The sequence below is a fragment of the Mobula hypostoma genome, chromosome 11, assembly GCF_963921235.1.
Source record: "Mobula hypostoma chromosome 11, sMobHyp1.1, whole genome shotgun sequence".
NCBI lineage: Eukaryota > Metazoa > Chordata > Chondrichthyes > Myliobatiformes > Myliobatidae > Mobula > Mobula hypostoma.
Window position 1 is genome coordinate 23,610,874 of NC_086107.1, and position 25,989 is coordinate 23,636,862.

Below are 25,989 nucleotides of genomic sequence, written 5' to 3' on the forward strand. Positions count from 1 at the left end.
TAGATCCCTCAAAGTTACCACACAAGTTGATAGGGTTATTAAGAAAGCATATGGTGTGTTGGCCTTTATTAGTCAGGGGACTGAGTTCAATAACCACCAAGTATGATGCAGCTCAATAACAGTCTGGTTAGACTTGGAATATTGTGTTCAATTCCTGGTCACTTCATTGTAAGAAGGATGTAGAAGCTTTAGAGAGTCTGCTGAGGAGATTTGCCAGGATGCTGCATGGATTATCGGGATAGTTTAAGTGAGCAACGGCTTTTCTTTTTGGACCGAAGGAGGATAAAAGGTAACTTGATAAGAGTGTACAAGATGAGAAGAGGCATAAATCAAGTGGACAACCACATTCTGTTTTTCCTGGCATGGAAATAACAAATAAGGAGAACATAAATCTACGGTGAATGGAGGAAAGGACAAGAGGGATGTCAGAGTGAGAGTTTTACACAAAGAGTTGTGGTGCATTGAACGCGCTGCTGGGGGTAGTGATAGAGGCAGGTACATTAGAGGAATTTGCGAAACTCTTAGAAAGGCACATGGATGATAGTAAAAAGGGAGTATGTGAGAAGGAAGGTTGGATTTTTCTTAGAGTTCAGCACAACATCATGGGCTGACCGGCCTGTATTGCGCTGTAATGTAACTTTCAAGGACTCATCATTTCATGTTTGCAATATTTCCTGCTTATTGGTTCGTTATTATTATTATTTCAGTTTATATTTGCACAATTTGTTGCCTTCTATATGCTAGTTGAATGCTCAGGTTGGTGTAGTCTTTCATTATTCTATTATGAGACTTTTTTTAACGTGCCCATGGTCTGTTCTTCATCAAGTTACGGTATTGCTTGCACTGTTGTAACTGTATGTTATAATTATGTGGTTTTTGTCAGATTTTTTAGTCTTGGTTTGTCTTGTGTTTCTGTGATATCAATCTGGAGGAGCAAATTGTATCATTTCTCAATGCATGCATTACTAAATGACAATAAAAGAGGACTGCTTGTCCTCATAATCTAATCTAATCTAATCTAATGGTTATTATTCCATTATGGATTTATTGAGTATGCCCACAAGAAAATGAATCTTTGGGTTGTATATGGTGACATGTACAGCCACTGCATAAGAAGTACTACATTTTGAACAATATTAATTTAAGTAAAATATTTTAGATTTGCTGATTATTTTTATATTGTTTATAAGAACTTGCCATGAGCAAGTTGGCAAAATGAGTACCCAATGGCTTATTGGAAATAAAATATTTTGGAATGTGAAGAAGAAAATATGGATGCAATATTTTTTCTTACTATCAAGCAAGTTGAATTTTTCATCAAACATCCCAGTAGTAATGCTCAGTGTTATCTAAGTAGTCCTGCATACATTCACAGACTGACAATGTAGGCTAACTATCTCATATGCAGGTACAGAGCTAATGAAGCATTTATCATTCCATTAAAGATTTTAGATTCTAGCTTGATTTTGTTTGGGCAGCAGAAATTCCAGTCTAAGCTTCATAATAAATTGTAACTGGTAAAAGAATTAGGTAGATATTATTCCTGTCACTAATGTGCAGTGATTTGAATAACATATTTTATCGACCATTTTAGCATAGGGATATAGAAATTCCAGGGGAGGATATCTGGAGAGGACAAGGGAATCCTCTTCTTACTTCCATATCATTTGAAGTAACACCAAAACTCAGCTGTATCATCTTACCAAAGAATGGATGAATGTGCAATGTTTATCTGACAGCTTAGAAAGATTTTAAATATTATTTTTCCTTTTGTTGTGTCTATTCACAAAAGCACTTAATCTTAGAACATGAAACAGTACAGCACAGTTTAGAATGGAGTTTAGCAGTTTAGAAGAATGAAGGGGGATCTCATTAAAACCTATTGAATATTGAATGGCCTTGACAGAGTGGATGTGGAGAGGATGTTTTTGATAGTCTAGAGCCAGAGGGCACAGCCTCAGAATAGAAGAGAATCCATTTAGAACAGAGATGAGGAAGAATTTTTTTAACCATTGGGTGGTGAATCTGTGGAATTCATTGCCACAGATGGCTGTGGAGGCCAAGTCATTGTGTATTTAAAGTGGAGGCTGATGGGTTCTTAATTAGAAAGGACATCAATAGTTACAGGGAGAAGGCGGAAGAATGAGGTTGAGAGGGATAATAAAACAGCCACAATGGAATGGAGGAGCCGACTCAATGGGCCAAATGGCCTTATTCTATTCCTAGACTACTCAGCAAAAATCTTAGGCATCCTAGAATTTTTTTTATGTAAATTTGTTTTAGATGTCCATGTCTTGTCTTCTGCATGAGTGTTAGTAGAAAAGAGCAAACTTTAGATTTCCTAGTATTCATTTTCCAAAACAATAAGGTAGCCTATTAAGTAAGAGACAACTTTTCAAATAGAAATTTCATTACTTTGAAGGTATATAGTCTAGTGCAAGATTAAACAAAGATAGAAAACAGGATACTAATGAGCAATGACATAATAAATTGAATGAACTAGACTGATTAACTGAAACAGAAACGAGTGTAGAAGGAATCAAACTGGGTGAAAGACAACCAAACTAAAAAGTGAGGGTGCGCCAGATGTGACATTTAACCTTAAAAAGTAAATCCTTACACCACGGCAAACGTGAGAATAGCAACAAGACACAAGGTGGTCATCTTACATCAGTAAGGTCTCTCCCAAGCAGAAATTTTGCGGCAGACAGGAATTTTAAGATGTGCTGTGCAAGCTCTTCTGCTTCTGATGAACCACGAAGAAATGGGCAAGGTTGAGGACCAGAAATGGAGTTGACCACGGAATTTGGGTGCAGCACACGAGAGATATATCAAACTGCTGTCCCTTCTAAATCAAAAGTCCAGCACTGCTATCAGCTCTGAACTCACAGAGCCATTAGAATCCAGGTACACCCCTCTACAGTCTGGTGAAGTCTTGTCAGAAGTGGTCTTCAAAGAAGAGTTGCTGCCGAAAAGCCATTCCTCTGAAGTGGAAGCAGTTTATCTGTAGAAGAGCTGGAGAGTGCTATATGATTGAATGTCTGCAGCCAACAGTGAAGCCCGGCGAGGTTCCTTGCAGGTTTCGGGCTGCATTCTGCAAGTGGAGTCGGTGATCTGGTCAGAATTAATGGAATCCTCATTGCTAAGAAGTACAAGCAGATTCTCATCCATCATGCAACACCATCAGGAAGCATCCGATTGGTCCCAACTTCACTTACAGAAGGGCAGTGACCCCAAACACATGGCCAAGGTTATAAAAACTATCTGTAGTGAAAAAAAGCTAACAAGGAGTTCTGCAACAGATGGTATAGCCTCCACAGAGCCCTGATTTCAACACCATTGAGGAGGTTACCTGCAGAGACAGAAGTAAGCGAGTCAGCCAAGGTCTGCAGAATAACTATACAAGTTCTCCACGATGCTTGGAACAACTTACCAGCCGGCTTCCTTGTAAAACTGCATGACAGTGTACCTAAGAGAAATAATACAATTTTAAATGCAAAGGGTGGGCACGCTAAATATTGATTTTAGTTTTTTACTGTTTACTGTTCTTTATAGTAATTTTTTAACATTAAGAAACTGTTCATTTCATTATTTTTAAAAGCATCTTAGCTTCACAGAGTTTTTTTTTACATATGCCTAGGAGCTTTGCACAGTATTGTATGTCTTACATTCACAGTCAGGCCCTTTGGCGCACAGTGTTGTGCTGTCCTCTACAAACATACTCAACAAACAATCCAACCCTTTTCCCCAACATTTGCAATTTGTTATATTTAGGAAGTAGGTCGATAAAATTTTAAAACCTCGCCTAAGGACTTCCACAACTCCAGGTAACAGAAACACACTGGCAACACTTAAACAGGGCTTTGCTCAAATATAAATAGTCAATGTATGTCATACCATATTGGGGTGTCATAAGTGGACAGACAATACATCAGTGATATATCATGGACTAAAAATTCAATCATACAACATGTGTTTTTAAGGCCTTAGATTTTAGCCAGGTGGCAGGATTGTCCTAAATTTCATGAATTACACAAATTCACCTTGGTGTACTTTCACACACAACAGGGGATCTTTATTACTCATTGTGTACTTTGACACACGACAGTAGACCTTTATTAATCCAGAAGCTTCCACTTGGGTATGCTGACAATCCTGGGATCAGATATTATAGAGACAGCCAAGATTTCCAGGCACAGTTCTTATGTAGTGGGTACACTTGTGGAAAAAAAATGCACTGCAGTTGGGGCGAGAATAAATGAAGTTACGGTCTCTCTGGATAACGACTGCACAACTTCAGTCATATGCTTCTAATGAATACATGAATCCCAGAATGCACAAAAGCTGCAGCTCCAGCCACTGTAAGATCACACACAGAAAACATTAGATTAAGTAGCAGAGTACATCTGTGCCAACTGTGACCCTGGTCAATGAAAAACTCTCATTATATCAGTGTTCTGCGGGTGTACGTGAGTGACACACAAATGTAATACCGAGCTCTAGTGGTGTAGTTTGATTTCTGAGAAGAGAGGGTCTGAAAATATACTTCCTGAATCAACCACTGGGGTAAGGGGAAATTTTAATTAGCACAGAAAAGCAAATTTTACTTAGTATCTAATCTATATTGAAGGGATTGTTACATTGCATTTTTCATGGAGAGAAAATAAATTGACAAATATCAGTTTTGCAAGGATCAATTAAAACTGAAATTACAACCTTCTGAAGAATGACCCATAATATTCCCTTTATGGACAACATTATTATTCTGTTTTATCTTGGAATTCTTTAAGGACAGGGTATTCTTAGGATGCATAATATTTTATAGTTTTCTCTAATGTAAGTACAACTGGAACAGTAATGTAACACTATTGATTTAGCTTAACAATTTTTGATCTGAAATGACTGAAGCTCTTGCTTGTCCTTTTCACATAAAATATGACTGTTTTCAATTCCAGTTGGAGTAAAATCATTGGTTTCAGTAGAAGGTTGAAATTGACCACTCATAATACAATTCACCCCTCATTCATTGCCAGGTGTCGAATAACTAGGAGATTTGCATATTTTCTCTGTGTTGATATGTCCACTATATTTATAACAATTTGGAAAGTTAATATTAATTTTGGTACAATTAATTTACATTTGGAGAGGCATAATATGATTAGGAGTTAATCAGCATGGCTTTGTCAAAGGCAGGGTCGTGCCTTACGAGCCTGACTGAATTTTCTGAGGATGTGACTAAACACATTGATGAAGGTAGAGCCAAAGATGTAGTGTATATGGATTTCAGCAAGGCATTTCATAAGGTACCCCATGCAAGGCTTATTGACAAAGTAAGGAGAGCTGGGATCCAAGGGGACCTTGCTTTGTGGATCCAGAATTGGCTTGCTCATAGAAGGCAACAAGTGGTTGTAGACGGGTCATATTCTGCCAGGAGTTCAGTGACTAGTGGTGTGCCTCAGGGATCTGTTCTGTGCCCTTTCTGTTCGTGATTTTTACAAATCTCCTGGATGAGGAAGTGGAAGGATGGGTTAGTAAATCTGCTGATGACACAAAGGTTGGGAGTGTTGTGGATAGTGTGCAGGGCTGTCAGGGGTTACAGCGGGACATCGATACGATGCAAAACTGGGCTGAGAAGTGGCACATGGAGTTCAACCCAGATAAGTGTGAGGTAAGTTAAATATGATGGCAGAATATAGCATTAATGGTAAGACTCTTGGTGGTGTGGAGGATCAGAAGGATCTTGGGGTCCAAGTCCATAGGACACTCAAAACTGCTGCGCTGGTTGACTCTGTGGTTAAGAAGGCATACGGAGCATTGGCCTTCATCAACCATGGGATTGAGTTTAAAAGCCGAGAGGTAATGTGACAGCTATATAGGACCCCGGTCTGACCCCCACTTGGAATACTGCACTCAGTTCTGGTCACCTCACTACAGGAAGGATGTGCAAACCATAGAAAGGGTGCAGAGGAGATTTACAAGGATGTTGCCTGGATTGGGGTGCCTTTATCCGAGGGCTGAAGTGGTTAACATGAGAGGACACAGTTTTAAGGTGCTTGGAAGTAGGTACAGAGGAGATACCAGGGGTATATTCTTTTTTTACACAGAGATTGGTACGTGTGTGGAATGGGCTGCTGGCAACGATGGTGGAGGCAGATACAATAAGGTCTTTTAAGAGACTCCTGGAAAGGTACATGGAGCTTAGAAAAATGCAGGGCTATGGGTAACCCTAGGTATTTTCCAGAGTATGCGCATGGTCGGCACAGCATTGTGGGCTGAAGGGCCTGTATTGCGCAGCAGGTTTTCTATATTTCTAAGTTTCTATTTAGGAAATTGGAAATAATGTACAAATCAGTGTAAATAATTCTTAAACAAAGTGATTAAAGGACTGAATTACAAAGCAGAAACAAAACGGTGGTAATCTCTGGATTACTATCTGAGACATGTGCAAATTGGCATAGGGTCAAGAAGGTTAGAGTATTAAATGTGTGGCCCAAGGACTGGTGTGGGAGAAGTGAATTCATGGGAAATTGGCACCAGTATTGGGGAAGGAAGGAGCTGTATCATTAGGGAGGCTCCATCTGAACCATGATGGGACCTAAATCCTAGTAAATCACATAGCAAGAGTTGTGAATAGGGCTTTAAACTAAATGGTGGAGGAGTGGGTTCAACAAATTGGATAAGTATGGATAAAGAAAAAGAGAAAAGTGTGGAGAAAAATAAAGAAAAAGGAAAAGATAAAAAGAGAAAAGTAACAGTGGAGTAAAGAAAAGTCAAATGCAAAAGAGAAAAAGATTACAAGATGTTAAAAGCACAATGAATGTAAGAGCATTTTATCTGAATGCCTGTAGTATTTGGAATAAGGTCAGTGAACTTGTGGCACAAAACCGGTACAAAGGGGTATGATTTAGTGGCCATTACAGAAATGCGGTTGCAGGATGAAGAGGATTGGGAATCAGGTAAGACGGAAGGATAGGCGGGATGGTAAGGGAGGTGAGGTAGCACTCTTAAGTAAGGATGAGATCAGAGCGACAGTGAGAGACAATATAAGATCTAAGAAGCAGAATGTTGAAATAACCTGGGTAGAGATCAGGAAAAGTAAAGGGAAAAAATATGGTGGGAGTTGTCTACCGGCCACCAAGTAATATTAGAGTGGCACAGGCAATAAACTGAGAAATATCTGAAGCATGTAAGAATAGAACAGCAGTTATCATGGGGGACTTTAACTCGCACATAGATTGGGTGAATCAAGTTGGTTGATGCAAACTTGATGAGGATTTTATAGAATGCATCCATGATGGATTTCTTGAACAGCATGTTACTGAACCTACAAGGAAATGTGTTATCTTAGATCTGGTCCTGTGCAATGAGACGGGTAAAGTTAGTGATCTTGTAGTTAGGGATCCTCTTGGAAAGAGTGATCACAGTATGGTTGAGTTTCTTTTACAAAAGGAGGGTGAAATAGATCAATTGAAAACCAGTGTATTATGCCTGAACAATGGAAACTACAATGGGTTGAGGGAGGATTTGGCTAGTGTTGACTGGGAACACATATGGTGGGATGGTTGAGGAACAGTGGAAAGCTTTCAAAGAGCAAGGACAGTAAGGGTAGGGAAAGCCAGTCTTGGATAACTAAGGAAATAAGAGATGGCATTAAACTAAACGCTTGTGCTTACAAGTTCGGCAAGAGTAGTGGGAAACTGGAAGATTAGGAATTTTGGTGACCAAAATTCCCTGTACTCTGTGCAGGTCCCGGCAGACTGGAAGACGGCGAATGTCACGCCACCGTTCAAAAAAGGCTGGTAACTATTGTGCAGGTAGATTAACATCTGTAGTTGGGTAAATGCTTGAAGCTATCACTAAAGAAGAAAAACCGAGGTATCTGGAAAGAAATGAATCCATCAGGAGGGCGCAGCATGGATTCAGCAAAGGCAGATCCTGTTTGACAAACTTACTGAGTTCTTTGAGGATATAATGAGCACAGTGGGTAGAGGGAAACAGATGGATATTATTTACTTGGATTTCCAGAAGGTGTCCGATAAGGCGCCACATAAAAGATTTATCCATAAGATAAGGATGCATAGATTTGGGGTGATGTATTAGCATGGATAGAGGATTGGCTATTAACTAATAGAAAGCAGAGAGTTGGTTGGCAATCAATGGTGAGCAGTGTGTTGCAAGGTTTGGTGCTGGGCCTACAACTGTTCACGATATACGTACATTAATGATCTGGAAGGGGGACTGAGTGTAGCACATCTAAGTATGCTGATGATACTAAGTTGAGTGGAAAAGCAAATTGTGCAGAGGACATAGAGAGCTGTAGTGAGATATAGATAGGTTAAATGAGTGGCCAAAGGTCTGGCAGTTGGAATACAATGTTGCTAAAAGCAAGGTCATCCACTTTGGAGATTATTTAAATGGTAAAATATTGCAGCATGCTGCTGTGCAGAGGGACTTGGGAGTGCTTATGCATGAATCACAAAGGGTTGGTTTGCAGGTGCAGCAGGTTATCAAGAAGGCAAATTGGATGCTGGCTTTCTCTGCTAGAGAGATTGAATTTAAGAGCAGGGAGGTTATGCAGCAACTATACAGGGTACTGGTGAGGCTGCACCTGGAATACTGCTTGCAGTTCCGGTCTCCTTACTCGAGGAAAGATATACTGATATACTGGCTTCGGAGGTGGTGCAGAGGAGGTTCACCAGGTTGATTCCAGAGATGATGGGGTTAGACTATGAGGAGAGATTGAGTCTCCTGGGACTGTACTTGCTGGAATTCAGAAGAATGAGTGGATATCTTATGGAAACATATAAAATTATGAAAGGGATAGATAAGATAGTGGCAGGAAAGTTGTTTCCACTGACAGGTGAGAATAGAACTAGGGAACATAGCCTCAAAATTCGGGGGAGTAGATTCAGGACGGAAATGAGGAGAAACTACTTTTCCCAGAGGGTGGTGAATCTCTGGAATTTTCTGCCCAATGAAACAATGGAGGATACGTCAGTAAATATATTGAAAACAAGGGTGGAAAGATTTTTGCATAGTAGGGGAATTAAGGGTTATGGGGAAATTGTATGTAGGTGGAGATGAGTCCATGGCCAAATCAGCCATGATCTTATAGCAATACTAACAGCTATCATTATCCAGGCACCTCTTTGCAATTATGGAATCAGGGATCAGAAATGTTGTTGAAAACTCATTGAGGTGAAGTGCCAATGCTTTTTCTTCATAGGTTCATGTTGAGTAATTCCAGCTTTTTCAGTTTTTATTTATGTTCCTTCAAGTGGATTATTTCACGTGTTTATGTTTTTCTGTGCATTACTTGTGGTTTAATATAGAGAACTTTCTCTTACATTTTAAACATTCCTAAACATTTCAAAATTCCTTTGTTTATATCTGACCAGGAAGATAGAAGAAAAGCCTAAAGTGAAAGACATCTTCTAATTTTTAAAAAGTTTTAATTTGGCTTTGCAGAAGAACAGGAATCAGCTGCAGATTTGGTGCTGTCCTAATGATCTAATACCAAAGAGAAGAGATATTCATACCAACAATGTCTCTAATTTTATTTTGTTCTGTACAAAATTATGGAAAATACTTGTTGCACAAATATTCATTTCCATTTATTATTGAACTCCTTGTATTAATGTGTTATTTCTTTCTAGTAATAGAATTCATCATTGAATTTATTAAATGGTACCACTATCTTATACTTTTTCATTCACAAATAATTATATACAACTATTATTTTTAGCAGATCATTTTCATAAAATACTACATCTCATTATTCTTCATTTGTATTGTTATTCTCTATTATCTATTTTTTGTTTGTCAGGATTTGCTTCCCAAGAAGTCACTAAAAAGAATAAAAATGTTGATAGTTATGATGAATATGTTTTTATATGTATCAGTAATTCAGAATTTATCGATTGATGCATCCCAGAGAAACCCTATTTACCTAATAATTTTGATTACTTTAGTCATCCCAGAAAGAGAAATGAAAAAAAGATCTAAATGTTAAAGATGATTTAACATTTTGAGTTTGATCTTCTACCTTACAGATGACAGGATTAACATTCAAAATGTTAGCCAATCTTTCTTTCTGTAGAGATGCCGCTTGACATTCTGTACATTTCTATATTTAGGGCAAATGTTGTTTTATCATTTTAAGCACTTGCAAAATAGGCTTTTGGTCCAATTTTTCTTTGTTTCAGTAGAATTTCATCCCCAATCCCACAATATAATGCTTTAAGACTCTGCAACCCCTCCTCCTTAAGTATATGTATATTGTTTGATTGCACATCTGAATTTTGTACTATTATTTTTTAATGCACATTTTGTATTCTTTTTCATATCTCAATGCTTACATTTTGGAAATATATATTTCTGATTAAGCAACCTTGCAACAATAATTTCCTTCAATAATTTCCTTATATTGGTGGTTTAAATACAATCAGATGCAGCCACTGGATGCTTTCTCAAATTTCCTCTACTGTAGGTGTTGGATATTATGAATATGCTTTGTACATTAACATCTGCCACTTGCTGCATTTTTCCAGTGAAATCATGCTGCTTTGCCACTGGCAGCTGTGGAGGCTATGCCATTGTGTATATTTAAAGTAGAGGTTGATAGATTCTTGACTAGTAAGGGTGTCAAAGGTTACAGAAAGAAGACAGTAGATTGGGGTTGAGAGGATAATAAACCAGCTATGATGGAAGAGAGAAATAGACTCAAAAGGGCAAATGGCTTAATTCTGCTTCTATGTCATTGTCGTATGGTATTATGCATTTATCGGGAGCAGACTCTGTTATAAAATTAAAAATAAAAAAATTAACTTTATTTGTCACAGCTACATCAAAACATGCAGTGAGTGAAATGCATTGTTTGCGCCAAATCAAACCAGCAAGGATTGTACGGAGCAGTGTGCAAGTGGCACAACACTTAAGGAGTCAACACAACATGTTCACACTCACTAGCCCTAACTCCTTATGTCTTTGAACTCTGGGAGGAAACCGGAGCACCTGGAGAAAACCCACACTGTTAAAGGGAGAACGTACAATTTTCTTACAGACAGCAGCAGGAAATCGAGCCCCCGATCTTATAACTAGCGTATATCATGCGCTAACCAGTACACCACAATGCTGCCCAATTCTGTCCTTCTCTTCTTTAAAAAAACTAATATTGTGTGAATTAATTTTGTTCTTCTACAATAGACCTGTTACTGAGTCCCAAAATGTAAGTCTCACAGCACCTCCACTTAGTGTCTCTAGGTGTTGTCACTTAAGGCATTTAGTGTGTTTATTGTTCACATCTAGTTGAGAAGGGTAAGTAACCCTGGTCTATCCTAATCAATTGCAGACTGTTAGTTTTATTGCTTTTAAATGGTAAGGGATTTACATTTCAATATATTTTCAGCCCATTTCACAAAATAGTTTTTTTTATTTCAGTACTACAGTTAGTGATGTGAGTCTGCACACTTTTAGAGTGGCTCCAAGTTACCAAAACAAGAAGTGATTGCATTGTTCATAGAAATGGAAACATAGAAAACCTACAACGCAATACAGGCCCTTCAGCCCACAAAGTTGTGCCGAACACGTCCTTACCTTAGAAATTACCTAAGATTACCCATAGCCCTCTATTTTTCTGAGCTCCATGTACCTGTCCAGGAGTCTCTTAAAAGATCCTATAGTAGCCACCTCCACCACCATCGCCGGCAGCCCATTCCATGCACTCACCACTCTCTGCATCAAAAATTTACCCCTGACGTCTCCTTTGTACCTACTTCCAAGCACCTTAAAACTGTGCCCTCTCATGCTAGCCATTTCGGCCCCAGGAAAAAACCTCTGACTATTAGAAATGTGTGCAATAAAGGAACAGCAGTTATAATGGGTGACTTCAATCTACATGTAGACTGGGTGAACCAAATTGGTAAAGGTGCTGAGGAAGAGGATTTCTTGGAATGTATGCGGGATGGTTTTTTGAACCAACATGTCGAGGAACCAACTAGAGAGCAGGCTATTCTGGACTGGGTTTTGAGCAATGAGGAAGGGTTAATTAGCGATCTTGTCGTGAGAGGCCCCTTGGGTAAGAGTGACCATAATATGGTGGAATTCTTCATTAACATGGAGAGTGACGTAGTTAATTCAGAAACAAAGGTTCTGAACTTAAAGAGGGGTAACTTTGAAGGTATGAGTCGTGAATTAGCTAAGATAGACTGGCAAATGACACTTAAAGGATTGACGGTGGATATGCAATGGCAGGCATTTAAAGGTTGCATGGATGAACTACAACAATTGTTCATCCCAGTTTGGCAAAAGAATAAATCAAGGAAGGTAGTGCACCCGTGGCTGACAAGAGAAATTAGGGATAGTATCAATTCCAAAGAAGTAGCATACAAATTAGCCAGAGAAAGTGGCTCACCTGAGGACTGGGAGAAATTCAGAGTTCAGCAGAGGAGGACAAAGGGCTTAATTAGGAAGGGGAAAAAAGATTATGAGAGAAAACTGGCAGAGAACATAAAAACGGACTGTAAAAGCTTTTATAGATATGTAAAAAGGAAAAGACTGGTAAAGAGAAATGTAGGTCCCCTGCAGACAGAAACAGGTGAATTGATTATGGGGAGCAAGGACATGGCAGACCAATTGAATAATTACTTTGGTTCTGTCTTCACTAAGGAGGACATAAATAATCTTCCAGAAATAGTAAGGGACAGAGGGTCCAGTGAGATGGAGGAACTGAGTGAAATACATGTTAGTAGGGAAGTGGTGTTACGTAAATTGAAGGGATTGAAGGCAGATAAATCCCCAGGGCCAGATGGTCTGCATCCTAGAGTGCTTAAGGAGGTAGCCCAAGAAATAGTGGATGCATTAGTGATAATTTTTCAAAACTCGTTAGATTCTGGACTAGTTCCTGAGGATTGGAGGGTGGCTAATGTAACCCCACTTTTTAAAAAAGGAGGGAGAGAGAAACCGGGGAATTATAGGCCGGTTAGCCTAACGTCGGTGGTGGGGAAACTGCTGGAGTCAGTTATCAAGGATGTGATAACAGCACATTTGGAAAGCAGTGAAATGATCGGACAAAGTCAGCATGGATTTGTGAAAGGAAAATCATGTCTGACGAATCTCATAGAATTTTTTGAGGATGTAACGAGTAGAGTGGATAGGGGAGAACCAGTGGATGTGGTATATTTGGATTTTCAAAAGGCTTTTGACAAGGTCCCTCACAGGGGATTAGTGTGCAAACATAAAGCACACGGTATTGGGGGTAAGGTATTGGTGTGGGTGGAGAATTGGTTAGCAGACAGGAAGCAAAGAGTGGGAATAAACGGGACCTTTTCAGAATGGCAGGCGGTGACTAGTGGGGTACCGCAAGACTCAGTGCTGGGACCCCAGTTGTTTACAATATATATTAATGACTTGGATGAGGGAATTAAATGCAGCATCTCCAAGTTTGCGGATGACACAAAGCTGGGTGGCAGTGTTAGCAGTGAGGAGGATGCTAAGAGGATGCTAAGAGGATGCAGGGTGACTTGGATAGGTTGGGTGAGTGGGCAAACACATGGCAGATGCAATTTAATGTGGGTAAATGTGAAGTTATCCACTTTGGTGGCAAAAATAGGAAAACAGATTATTATCTGAATGGTGGCCGATTAGGAAAAGGGGAGGTGCAATGAGACCTGGGTGTCATTATACACCAGTCATTGAAAGTGGGCATGCAGGTACAGCAGGCGGTGAAAAAGGCGAACGGTATGCTGGCATTTATAGCGAGAGGATTCGAGTACAGGAGCAGGGAGGTACTACTGCAGTTGTACAAGGCCTTGGTGAGACCACACCTGGAGTATTGTGTGCAGTTTTGGTCCTCTAATCTGAGGAAAGGCATCTTTGCCATAGAGGGAGTACAAAGAAGGTTCACCAGATTGATTCCTGGGATGGCAGGTCTTTCATATGAAGAAAGACTGGATGAACTGGGCTTGTACTCGTTGGAATTTAGAAGATTGAGGGGGGATCTGATTGAAACGTATAAGATCCTAAAGGGATTGGACAGGCTAGATGCGGGAAGATTGTTCCCGATGTTGGGGAGGTCCAGAACGAGGGGTCACAGTTTGAGGATAGAGGGGAAGCCTTTTAGGACCAAGATTAGGAAAAACTTCTTCACACAGAGAGTGGTGAATCTGTGGAATTCTCTGCCACAGCAAACTGTTGAGGCCAGTTCATTGGCTATGTTTAAGAGGGAGTTAGATATGGCCCTTGTGGCTACAGGGGTCAGGGGGTATGGAGGGAAGGCTGGGGCAGGGTTCTGAGTTGGATGACCAGCCATGATCATAATAAATGGCGGTGCAGGCTCGAAGGGCCGAATGGCCTACTCCTGCACCTATTTTCTATGTTTCTATGTTTCTATCTACACGCTCAATGCCTCTCATCGTCATTTATACCTTGCATGTCAAAATGATGCACAGTGGAAGCTGGTGGGTGTTAACCCTAATCAATCCTATACTGATCTCACCACTACTAAATGGCCAATGTCCGTGCATGCTTTCCACTTGCTCTGGAAGTCAGTGAAAATATTGCTGGATAGAAATGCTAGTAGTCAGGGTTTCCTCATTTAGCCATTACAGAAGATTAAAAGAGGAATGGGTTGATTTTTTAAATCAAAGAGATATGGAAATATTTGCATTTCTATCATGTACTTCACATCCTTTTTGGGTGTCCTTTTAGGAAGGCTTACAGACAATGAAATATTTGTGGAGTGTATCAGTCCTGTACTGCAATTATAGCTAGAGCCAACTTACACACAGCAGGCAATCAGAAACCAAGATACTGATCACCCACCAGCGCAGATTTTACTCAGTGGGATTTACTGCTTGGCTCGCCCATTGTCCCAAGCTCAGCTGGTTCAGACTCACGATGCCAAACTTGCTGAAAGGAAATAAATTTGGATACAGTTGGGAAGGCCCAGCTAGATACCAGAACCCCAAGAAAAGCCATTGGATCCACAGAGGGAGAAAATGTATCATGAAATATCATATATCATGAAATTACAGAATACATTTCTGACATGCAGTGAAGCCGCACACTTCACTTGTGTCATCTGCCATGCTCTTGAAATGTTTTCAAATGTCCTTGACATTCGGAACATCAATACGGATATAGCTTACTTCTTCCTTACTTTTCTTCCATGGTTTTTAAAACCGCCATTAGAATGATTGAGTTAGTAGATCCTGTAACAGATGGCACCTCGAGCACTGCTGCACTCCCTCGGGCCTACACAAAGTTTCAGTCTACTTTCTGTGTTTGAGTGAGACAAACTATGCTCAGGTGTATCAGTGCAGTAATGCGCTGGCAGCAGTTTTGCATAAAATATCTAATTTTGCGAAATATTTAGTTTGAGACCAAATGCATAATTTTTTGAACTTATATTAAAATTATTAAAAGCAAATATGAGATAGATTGCTAAATTATTCTTGTCTACTTTCCTCTTTCCTTATCATTCTTAGCTTAAGCAAATACATGTGAATCATAGCCTTCGCCCCCACAGCAGAGATCTTGCAAGCCAACTTCTACCCACAGAAAGTAGTTATTCTCTTACATGTTACAGTAGAGTGAAAGCCATAATGATGCCAATGATTAAAATATATTACTGAGAATAGAATACACTGGTTCAAAAAGCAACATACCCAAAAATGGTTACCATAAAATAATAATATGCAAATCTCTGCCTCCACTTACACAAGATATTCTGTAGATGCTGGAAATCCAGAGTAACACACACAAAATGCTGGGGGAATTCAGCAGGGCAGGCAGCATCTATGGAAAGGAATAAACTGTTGATGTTTTGGGCTGAGACTCTTCATCAGGACTTAAAGATCAGGTGATCATTTATCTAGTTCCACTACAAAGAGTTAGTGTCATGCAGTCATTATCTGCTTATTGGTATTATCTGCTATTAAAGTTATCATAATGCCTCATAAGTAATACCATAATGCAGCAGATACAATTGTTTGAAGGCAGTGTTCAGCAGATTTTCTTTCTCTTTGATGAGAAGTTATAATTGCTGATAAATGAAAACTCAGGGGAAAATGGAAATGTACTGTTGGTAGTTGCTATTTCAGTGAGCTGAGTTGTCTAGCTTCCCAAAGTGGTCAAAACCAGAGTAAAATTTATTATTAAATACATATACGTTATCATATACTACTTGAGATTCATTTTCTTGCAGAAAAATAAATACAATAGCACTTACAAAAAAAAACTATGCAAAAACTAAAAAAAAACGTTTTGCAAAAGAAGATAAATTGTTCAAATAAACAAAAACTAAAACTGAGGACATGAGTTGTGAAGAGTCTTTGACAGTGAGTCTGTACAATGTGGCATCATTTCAGAGCTGTGATGAGTGAAGTTATTCATGCCAGTTCAGGAGACTAAAAGATACGTTCCATGAAACAAAGTTACATTGGCTTGAGTATGGCTCACATTGACTGTTGGTGTGATCAGACTAGCAGTCAGTACTACAGAACCTGAACTTAATGCTTCCTTTATTACCATCTCTAGATATAACGTTTATCAACCTAACACTCCAAATCCTCTCTTAACCTCTCACACAGATCTGACTAGTTGTACTTATTGAGTTTAAATCCCTGAATTCAATTCGTCTCAGGATGATCAATAAAGCAAATAAGATCCTGAATTCCATATGTTAGTAACATCTAATCACTATTCTGAATGCAACTTGAGTTGTCATTAGGTTTCTCAGAAGCATACAAATAACATAGAACATTGATCACCAGAACCCCACACCACTGTACAGTCCTTTCAGCCCACGATGTTGTGCCGACCATTTAACCTACTCTAAGATCAATCTAATCCTTCCATCCTACATAGACCTCCACTTTTCTTTCATCTATATGCCTACCTAAGAGATTCTTAAATGCCCCTAATGTGTCTGCCTGTACCACCACCTCTGGCAGGTAATTCCACACACTTACAACTCTGTGTAAGAAACTTACCTCTGGCATCCAACAGCCCCCATACTTCCCTCCAATCAGATTAAAATTGTGCCTCGTCGTATTATCCATTTCTGTTCTGGAAAAAGTCTCGGGCTATCCACTTGATCTATGCCTCTTATCATCCTTGTACTTCTATCAAGTTACTGTGCATCCTTCTTCACCCCAAAGAGAAAGATCCTAGCTCACTAAAAGACACGCTCTTTAATCCGGGCAGCATCCTGGTAAAGCTCCTCTGCACTCTCTCTAAAGCCCGCCACATCCTTCCCATAATGAGGTGATCAGAACAATATTCCAAGTGTGGTCTAACCAGGATTTTATAGAACTGCCATATTACCTTGTGGCTCTCGAACTCAGTCTCCCAAATAATGAAGGTCAACACGCCATATGCCTTCTTAACAATCCTATCAATTTAATGACCCAGATTGCAGGTATAAATGATTAAAATGCTACTTGTGCACATTATTGAAACTGTAAATATTAGTGGTGAACGTTTTTTTATACATCATTATTTTGATACATCGATTAGCAGCTACTCGAACTAACCAACGTCTCTGCTAGAGACCAAGCACAGGGAGTTATCCTGTATGACATGCCCTCTGAACCAATCCAATAATAATGTGCAAAAAATCAAAGAAATGTATCTGATCCTTTGCTAGCAATTAGCGAAACATACAATCTTGAAGCAATGAAATTAATGAAACTAAAACTGATATTAAATGTATTTCAGCGGACTTAAGCAAGATTAAGTAGAGTTAGATCATTTCAACTGTAATTAAGAGATCATCAAAATGCAACACACCTGACGGTTCCCCAGCACTAAAATGCCAAATAAGGCCTGAATACATAACATTCCTTTTGCTTTTACCCCACATAACTAGCTACCATAATAAATGCTCAACACAGAATATAACGCAATTAGAGAAGAGATACATGGCTCCGACACCTTGGTTAGAAATGGGCACCCTGGATACATAGACAAATGTAACATCTGCACATTGACATGTCAAAATCTGCTATCTAATCACAGCACAAAACATAAATTTCACCGAAGTAGATTGACCTAAAATCACCTGGTTTTATCATGAAGCCAATGTGCCGAAATCTACTTCCTGCCATTTATCACATAATAATATTAAAATTCACACTATTCGTAATGTTATAGCATTACATTGCAAAGAAAGAGATCATATGCTCACCTGGTCCATGCTGACCATGCCACCTATCTGAACTAGTTGCATTCACCTGTGTTTTGTCTACAGTATTTCCCTCTAAACCAGTTCATTTTCAGGTTCTTGTCTTTAGCTTTAGCTTTTAGACCAGATTGATGACAATAGTTAAACAATTAATTTATGACCATCGAAAAATGTACTTAAAGCTTATTTATTTGCAAATTTAAGTTGGTATTTTTTACTCAGGAGATATAAATAGGAGCTTTCTCTTTTCATGTTGTTCGAAGTATGGACTCGTAGCCTAGTTGATTGTTGTTTCCTTATCTCAAGGGTTTCCAACTTGTTTTATGTTATAGACCCCGACCGTTAACTAAGGGGTCTATCAACCCCAATAAAGAAAGGGTTCTGTGCTTTAAACAGAGATTGTTGAGTCATGCTGAGCTCTGGTCTCCAAGATATAAAAGAAAAGATCTGGAGGCATTGGAGAAGAAGCTAAAAGCAATTAAGAAAGCTATTGCAATTGAAAGATTAGATTAGATTAGATTAGATTCAACTTTATTGTCATTGTGCCGAGTACAGATACAAAGCCAATGAAATGCATTTAGCATCTGACTAAAAATGCAAAGAATAGTGTTATTTACAAAATAACTGTGAATAAAAAAACGTGCTACAGCACACAAATATAAAAGTACTGAGACAGTACAATATGGATGCAATACTGCTTAGCGTTGTGATGAGAGGTTCAGCAGTGTCACAGCCTTAGGGAAGAAGCTCTTCCTGTGCCTGCTGGTGCGGGAGCGGAGGCTCCTGCAGTGCCTACCGGATGGGAGGAGAGTAAAAAGTCCATGGTTAGGGTGAGATGCATCCTTGATAATGCTTTTCACCCTGCCCAGGCAGCGTTTATGGTAGATGTTCTCAATGGTTGGCAATTGGGTGCCAACAATCTGCTGGTCAGTTTTCACCACACGCTGGAGTGCTTTGCGGTCCGATACGGGACAATTGCCATACCACACTGAGATGCAGTTGGTGAGTATGCTCTCAATGGTACAGCTCAGAGGTGAGCTTTCTTCATGCTCCGCAGGAAATAAAGGCGCTGTTGCGCCTTTTTGATCAGGATGGAGGAGGTCAGGGACCAGGTGAGATCTTTGGGAATGTGGACACCAAGAAATCTGAAGCTTGATACACGCTCCACTACGGTTCCGTTGATGTAGATGGGGATGTGAGTGTGACTCCTGGCGTGCCTGAAGTCCACAATGATCTCCTTGGTCTTCTGGGTGTTAAGGGCCAGATTGTTGTTGGCACACCACACAGCCAGGTGCTGAACCTCGTCCCTGTAGGCCGTCTCGTCATCCCCTCTGATCAGACCAACCACCGTGGTGTCATCCGCGAACTTGATTATGGAGTTAGAACCATGTACAGGAACACAGTCATAGGTGAAAATGGAGTACAGAAGAGGGCTCAGCACACAGCCTTGAGGAACACCGGTGAGAGTGGAGGAGGAGAGGTTGTCTAACTTAACTGATTGGGGTCTGTTAGTCAGAAAGTCCAAGGTCCAATTGCAGAGGGATATGCTGATACCAAGCTGGCAAAGTTTGGTGATCAGTTTGGGGGAGATCACCATATTGAATGCTGAATTAAGTCAATGAACACCATTCTGACGTAAGAGTTGGGGCTGTCCAGGTGGGTCAGGGCAAATCACTCCCGAAGTAAAGATGAGTGGAACATAGAATATAGAACAGTACAGGCCCTTCAGCCCATGATATTGTTCTGACCTACATCAATCTATTCCACAATCAATCTAACACTTCAGTCCTACTCAACCCACAACTCTCCATTTTTCTTATATCAGAGTTGATAAGAATATAGGAGGAAAACAAAAATAGCATTAATGTAGGGTTAATGTTAGCGTGGATTTGAGAAATTTGTATACAGTTGGGCATGTTGTATGTCTCTAAGTTAATATGTAGCTTTAAAATTATGAATAATTTGACAGTCTGGATGAACAGAAAATACACTGGCATGGAAGAATCCAAAATCAAAAATTGTAACTCCAAACAGTGGGGAATTCAACAGGAACTGTTTTCATTTCAAGAGTGTGGAAAAATGTGGAATGTAGTCACAGAAGGAATGGTGGTTATATATGATTGTAGAAGCTAATTGAACATAAGACACAGCAGAGAATGGAAGGATATGCTGACAGGGTCAGCTGAGGCACAGACTTGCTGCGTGCATGGCCTTAGCTGTGCTCTGCCATGGTTGGAAGTCAAGCTCTAATAAAGATTGATATGAGCATTTGTAGTGTTTTAACAGCAAAATTTTAACATCTTCAAATATTCCCACTAGGCAATTCCCAGTTTATGTAATTTATTATGTTTACCTATAAAGTCATTCTCATTTCCTGCAGAGAGAATAAAAATTGACCCAATGCCTTTAATTACAAGATGTCCTTGTTTTATTTTCTGAATGTAATACCAAATATTCTGCACAATGATCTTATATTGAATGGTCTAGCATGAATTGTCTCTTCTATAAAATAAGAATTCAAAACCATTCATTCAAATGAAATAAGGATATTAATCGGCCTTTTGACATTCTACACTTTATAAATAAAACAGCAAAAATATGACGATCATTCTGACGTATGATTTCTTAGAAATGAGCTTTACTTATAACAGGGTAGGCAATGAGAGTATTATAACATAGTGTGTAGGTGTCAGTAATTATTTCAATAATAATCGATCCACGAATAAAAATGTGTTTATAAAAGCTCATTGATCTGAAGAGATTCCTTTTTGATAATTGTTTGTGGAGATTGAAAGACATTAATTCCTCGATACAGATGTTCCATTTGTTATAAACACTAGAAAATTTTCATTCTTATCGGTTTTCCATTGATTTTCCACAAAATTTCCTTAACAGATAATCAACCAAGACTTGAGTCAAAAGAATATCACATTGGTTTCTATGATGGATCCACACAGCAAAGTTAGTTAGAATGTAGAGTTAGCATATAAAAGATCATCGATGATTATGAAGTGGATGAATCTATTTCTGTGTTTTCAAGTACTTCAGGATCTTCATTTTTAAGATTGTTAATATTTTTCAGTTATAAAAATTAAAGATTTTAATAGTTTGGATTGTTATTGGGTGTCATAAATGCCGTAAAATACTTAGCACATGATAAATTTGGTTAAGCCAAGCATCATGATTTTGGACAACTAGCTGTCAAAGTCAAAATTGAAAGAAATTTAACTGGCTACATCACTGTCTGGTATGGTGGGGAGGGTGGGGGTCTACTGCACAGGGTCAAAATAAGCTGCAGTGAGATGTAAACTTAGTCAGCTCTATCATGGGGCACTAGCCTCTGTAGTATGCATGGCATCTTCAATGAGTGATGCCTCAAAAAGGACCCTCATCACCCAGGTCATGCCTTATTCTCATTGTTACCATCAGGAAGGAGGAAGTGAAGCCTAAAGGCACACACTCAACATTTCAGGAACAGCCTCTTCTTCTCTGCCATCCAATTTCTGAATGGATATTGAACCCATGAACACTGACCTCATTACTTTTTTATTTCTATTTTTGCACTACTTGTTTAATTTAACTATTTACTTACTGTAGAAACCATAGAAAAACTACAGCACAGAAACAGGCCTTTTGGTCCTTCTTGGCTGTGCCGAACCATTTTCTGCCTAGTTCCACTGACCTGCACACGGACCATATCCCTCCATACACCTCCCATCTATGTATCTGTCCAACTTATTCTTAAATGTTAAAAAAGAACCCGCATTTACCACCTCGTCTGGCAGCTCATTCCACATTCCCACCACTCTCTGTGTGAAGAAGCCCCCACTAATTTTTCCTTTAAACTTTCCCCCCTCACACTTAACCCATGTCCTCTGGCTTTTTTCTCCCCTTGCCTCAGTGGAAAAAGCCTGTTTGCATTCACTCTATCTATACCCATCATAATTTTATATACCTTGATCAGATCTCCCCTCATTCTTCTACGCTCCAGGGAATAAAGTCCTAACCTATTCAACCTTTCTTTGTAATTGAGTTTCTCAAGTCCTGGCAACATTCTTGTGAACCTTCTCTGCACTCTTTCAACCTTATTAATATCCTTTCTGTAATTCGGTGACCAAAACTGAACACAATACTCCAGATACGGCCTCACCAATGCCTTATACAACGTCATCATAACATTCCAGCTCGTATACTCAATACTTTGATTAATAATGACCAATGAACCGAAAGCTCTCTTTATGACCCTATCTACCTGTGACGCCACTTTTAGGGAATTTTGTTTCTGTATTCCCAGATCCCTCTGTTCCACTGCACTCCTCGGTGCCTTACCATTTAACCTGTATGTTCTACCTTGGTTTGTCCTTCCAAAGTGCAATACCTCACACTTGTCTGTATTAAACTCCATCTGCCATTTTTCAGCCCATTTTTCCAGCTGGTCCAAACCCCCTCTGCAAGCTTTGAAAACCTTCCTCATTGTCCACTACCCCTCCAATCTTTGTATCATCAGCAAATTTGCTGATCCAATTTACTACATTATCATCCAGATCATTGATATAGATGACAAATAACAATGAACCCAGCACTGATCCCTGTGGCACACCACTAGTCACAGGCCTCCACTCTGAGAAGCAATTCTCTACTACCACTCTTTGGCTTCTTCCATTGAGCCAATGCCTAATCCAATTTACCACCTCTCCATGTATACCTAGTGACTGAATTTTTCTAACTAACCTCCCATGCGGGACCTTGTCAAAGGCCTTACTGAAGTCCATGTAGATGACATCCACTGCCTTCCCTTCACCCACTTTCCCCGTAACCTCCTCGAAAAACTCCAATAGATTGGTCAAACATGACCTACCATGCACAAAGCCATGTTGACTCTCCCTAATAAGTCCCTGTCTATCCAAATGCTTGTAAATTCTGTCTCTTAGTATTCCCTCCAATAACTTACCCACTACCGACGTCAAACTTACCGGCCTATAATTTTCCGGACTACTTTTCGATCCTTTTTTAAACAATGGAAGAACATGAGCCATTCTCCAATCCTCCAGCACCTCACTCGTAGACACCAACATTTTAAATATATCCGCCAGGGCCTCTGCAATTTCAACACTAATCTCCTTCAAGGTCCGAGGGAATACCCTGTCAGGTCCTGGGCATTTATCCACTTTAATTTGCCTCAAGATAGCAAGCACCTCCTCCTTTTCAATCTGTACAATTTCCATGATCTCACGACTTGTTTCCCTTAATTCCATAGACTTCATGCCAGTTTCCTTAGTAAATACAGATGCAAAATACCCATTTAAGATCTCCCCCATTTCTTTTGGTTCCGCGCATAGCCGACCACTCTGTTCTTCAAGAGGACCAATTTTATCCCTTACAATCCTTTTACTCTTAATATACCTGTAAAAGCGCTTTGGATTATCTTTCACTTTGACTGCCAAGGTAACCTCTTGTTTTCAATTAGCCCACCTGATTACCTTCTTAAGTATTTTCTTGCACTTTTTATACTCCTCAAGCACCTTATTTACTCTCTGTTTCCTATACATGTCATACAACTCTCTCTTCTTCTTTATCAGAGTTGCAATATCCCTTGAGAACCAAGGTTCCTTATTCCTATTCACTTTGTCTTTAGTCCTGACAGGAACATACAAGCTCTGCACTCTCAAAATTTCTCCTTTGAAGGCTTCCCACTTACCAATCACATCCTTGCCAGAGAACAACCTGTCCCAATCCACACTTTTTAGATCCTTTCTCATTTCTTCAAATTGGCCTTCTTCCAGTTTAGAACCTCAACCCTAGGACCAGATCTATCTTTATTCATGATCATGTTGAAACTAAATTCAAAGCTGTTTTTCTATTATTGTGTATTGCATTGTACTGCTGCCACAAAGACAACAAATTTCACACCATTATGACAGTGATATTAAACCTGATTCTGATTCTGACTCTGTTTCAAGCACAGGTGCAATAAAAACTAACTTCCAGCAGCATCACGGGCAGGTAACATCATATAAGCAGCGTTCACAAGAAAAGCAAAAATTACCCATAAATTATAGACATTTTTACAGGAAAACACAATTAGAATAAAAAATCATTTGTACGTAAGTACAAATTTTTACACTCTTTAAAAAGTGTTGCTAAACTGTAATGATTAGGGTTTTACTGGTTGGTAAGTGATGGTTCTTGAACCTGGAGATGTTGACTTCAGGCTCTTGTACCTCCTGCCGCATGATAGCCTTGAGAGGATGGTATAGTCTGGATGATGGGGATCTCTGAGCCATTGCTCTCTTGACACGGCCAATCCTGTAGATAAGTCCAGTGGAGAGGAGGGATGTACCCCTGATATATTTGACAAAGTCTACTACTCTCTGCAGCTTCTTATGTTCCTGACTGTTTTTTTATTTCACTTTGTTGGTGGAGTTTGTTTTGAGCCTTCCCCTGCTCTTTGACTGCAGCGCTGGAAACTCTCCCACTGCCTCTGACCTCTTCACAAGTAATCAGCCAGCCTTCTCCCACAAGTTCCAGCGGGAAGAATTTCCTTCATTTAGATGGATTAATTTCGGAAGTTAGCAGTGAGCATGTTAGGGGAGAGAGGAGAGGGATTCATTAATAATCCATTGCTCCTGTATCACAAAAGTTGATGGTGGTTACATTTCTATTTCTATACACTGCTATCAAATAACTGCAGATGAATAGCCAAATTATCATTGTGATGGCTGAGATGAAAGAGTAGACCATGGGTTTATGATTGAAACGTTCCCTTCAGAATGCTGAGGATCAAGCAGAGAGAGAGATGTGTCTGATGAGGCCATCCTCAGGGTGGAGCAGCAACAATTTACATATCATTTGGGTTGCCTCCAACCTGATGATATAGAAACATAGAAACATAGAAAATAGGTGCAGGAGTAGGCCATTCAGCCCTTTGAGCCTGCACCGCCATTTATTATGATCATGGCTGATCATCCAACTCAGAACCCAGCCTTCCCTCCATACCCCCTGACCCCTGTAGCCACAAGGGCCATATCTAACTCCCTCTTAAATATAGCCAATGAACTGGCCTCAACTGTTTCCTGTGGCAGAGAATTCCACAGATTCACCACTCTCTGTGTGAAGAAGTTTTTCCTAATCTCGGTCCTAAAAGGCTTCCCCTCTATCCTCAAACTGTGACCCCTCGTTCTGGACCTCCCCAACATCGGGAACAATCTTCCCGCATCTAGCCTGTCCAATCCCTTTAGGATCTTATACGTTTCAATCAGATCCCCCCTCAATCTTCTAAATTCCAACGAGTACAAGCCCAGTTCATCCAGTCTTTCTTCATATGAAAGACCTGCCATCCCAGGAATCAATCTGGTGAACCTTCTTTGTACTCCCTCTATGGCAAAGATGTCTTTCCTCAGATTAGGGGACCAAAACTGCACACAATACTCCAGGTGTGGTCTCACCAAGGCCTTGTACAACTGCAGTAGTACCTCCCTGCTCCTGTACTCGAATCCTCTCGCTATAAATGCCAGCATACCGTTCGCCTTTTTCACCGCCTGCTGTACCTGCATGCCCACTTTCAATGACTGGTGTATAATGACACCCAGGTCTCGTTGCACCTCCCCTTTTCCTAATCGGCCACCATTCAGATAATAATCTGTTTTCCTATTTTTGCCACCAAAGTGGATAACTTCACATTTATCCACATTAAATTGCATCTGCCATGAGTTTGCCCACTCACCCAACCTATCCAAGTCACCCTGCATCCTCTTAGCATCCTCCTCACTGCTAACACTGCCACCCAGCTTCGTGTCATCTGCAAA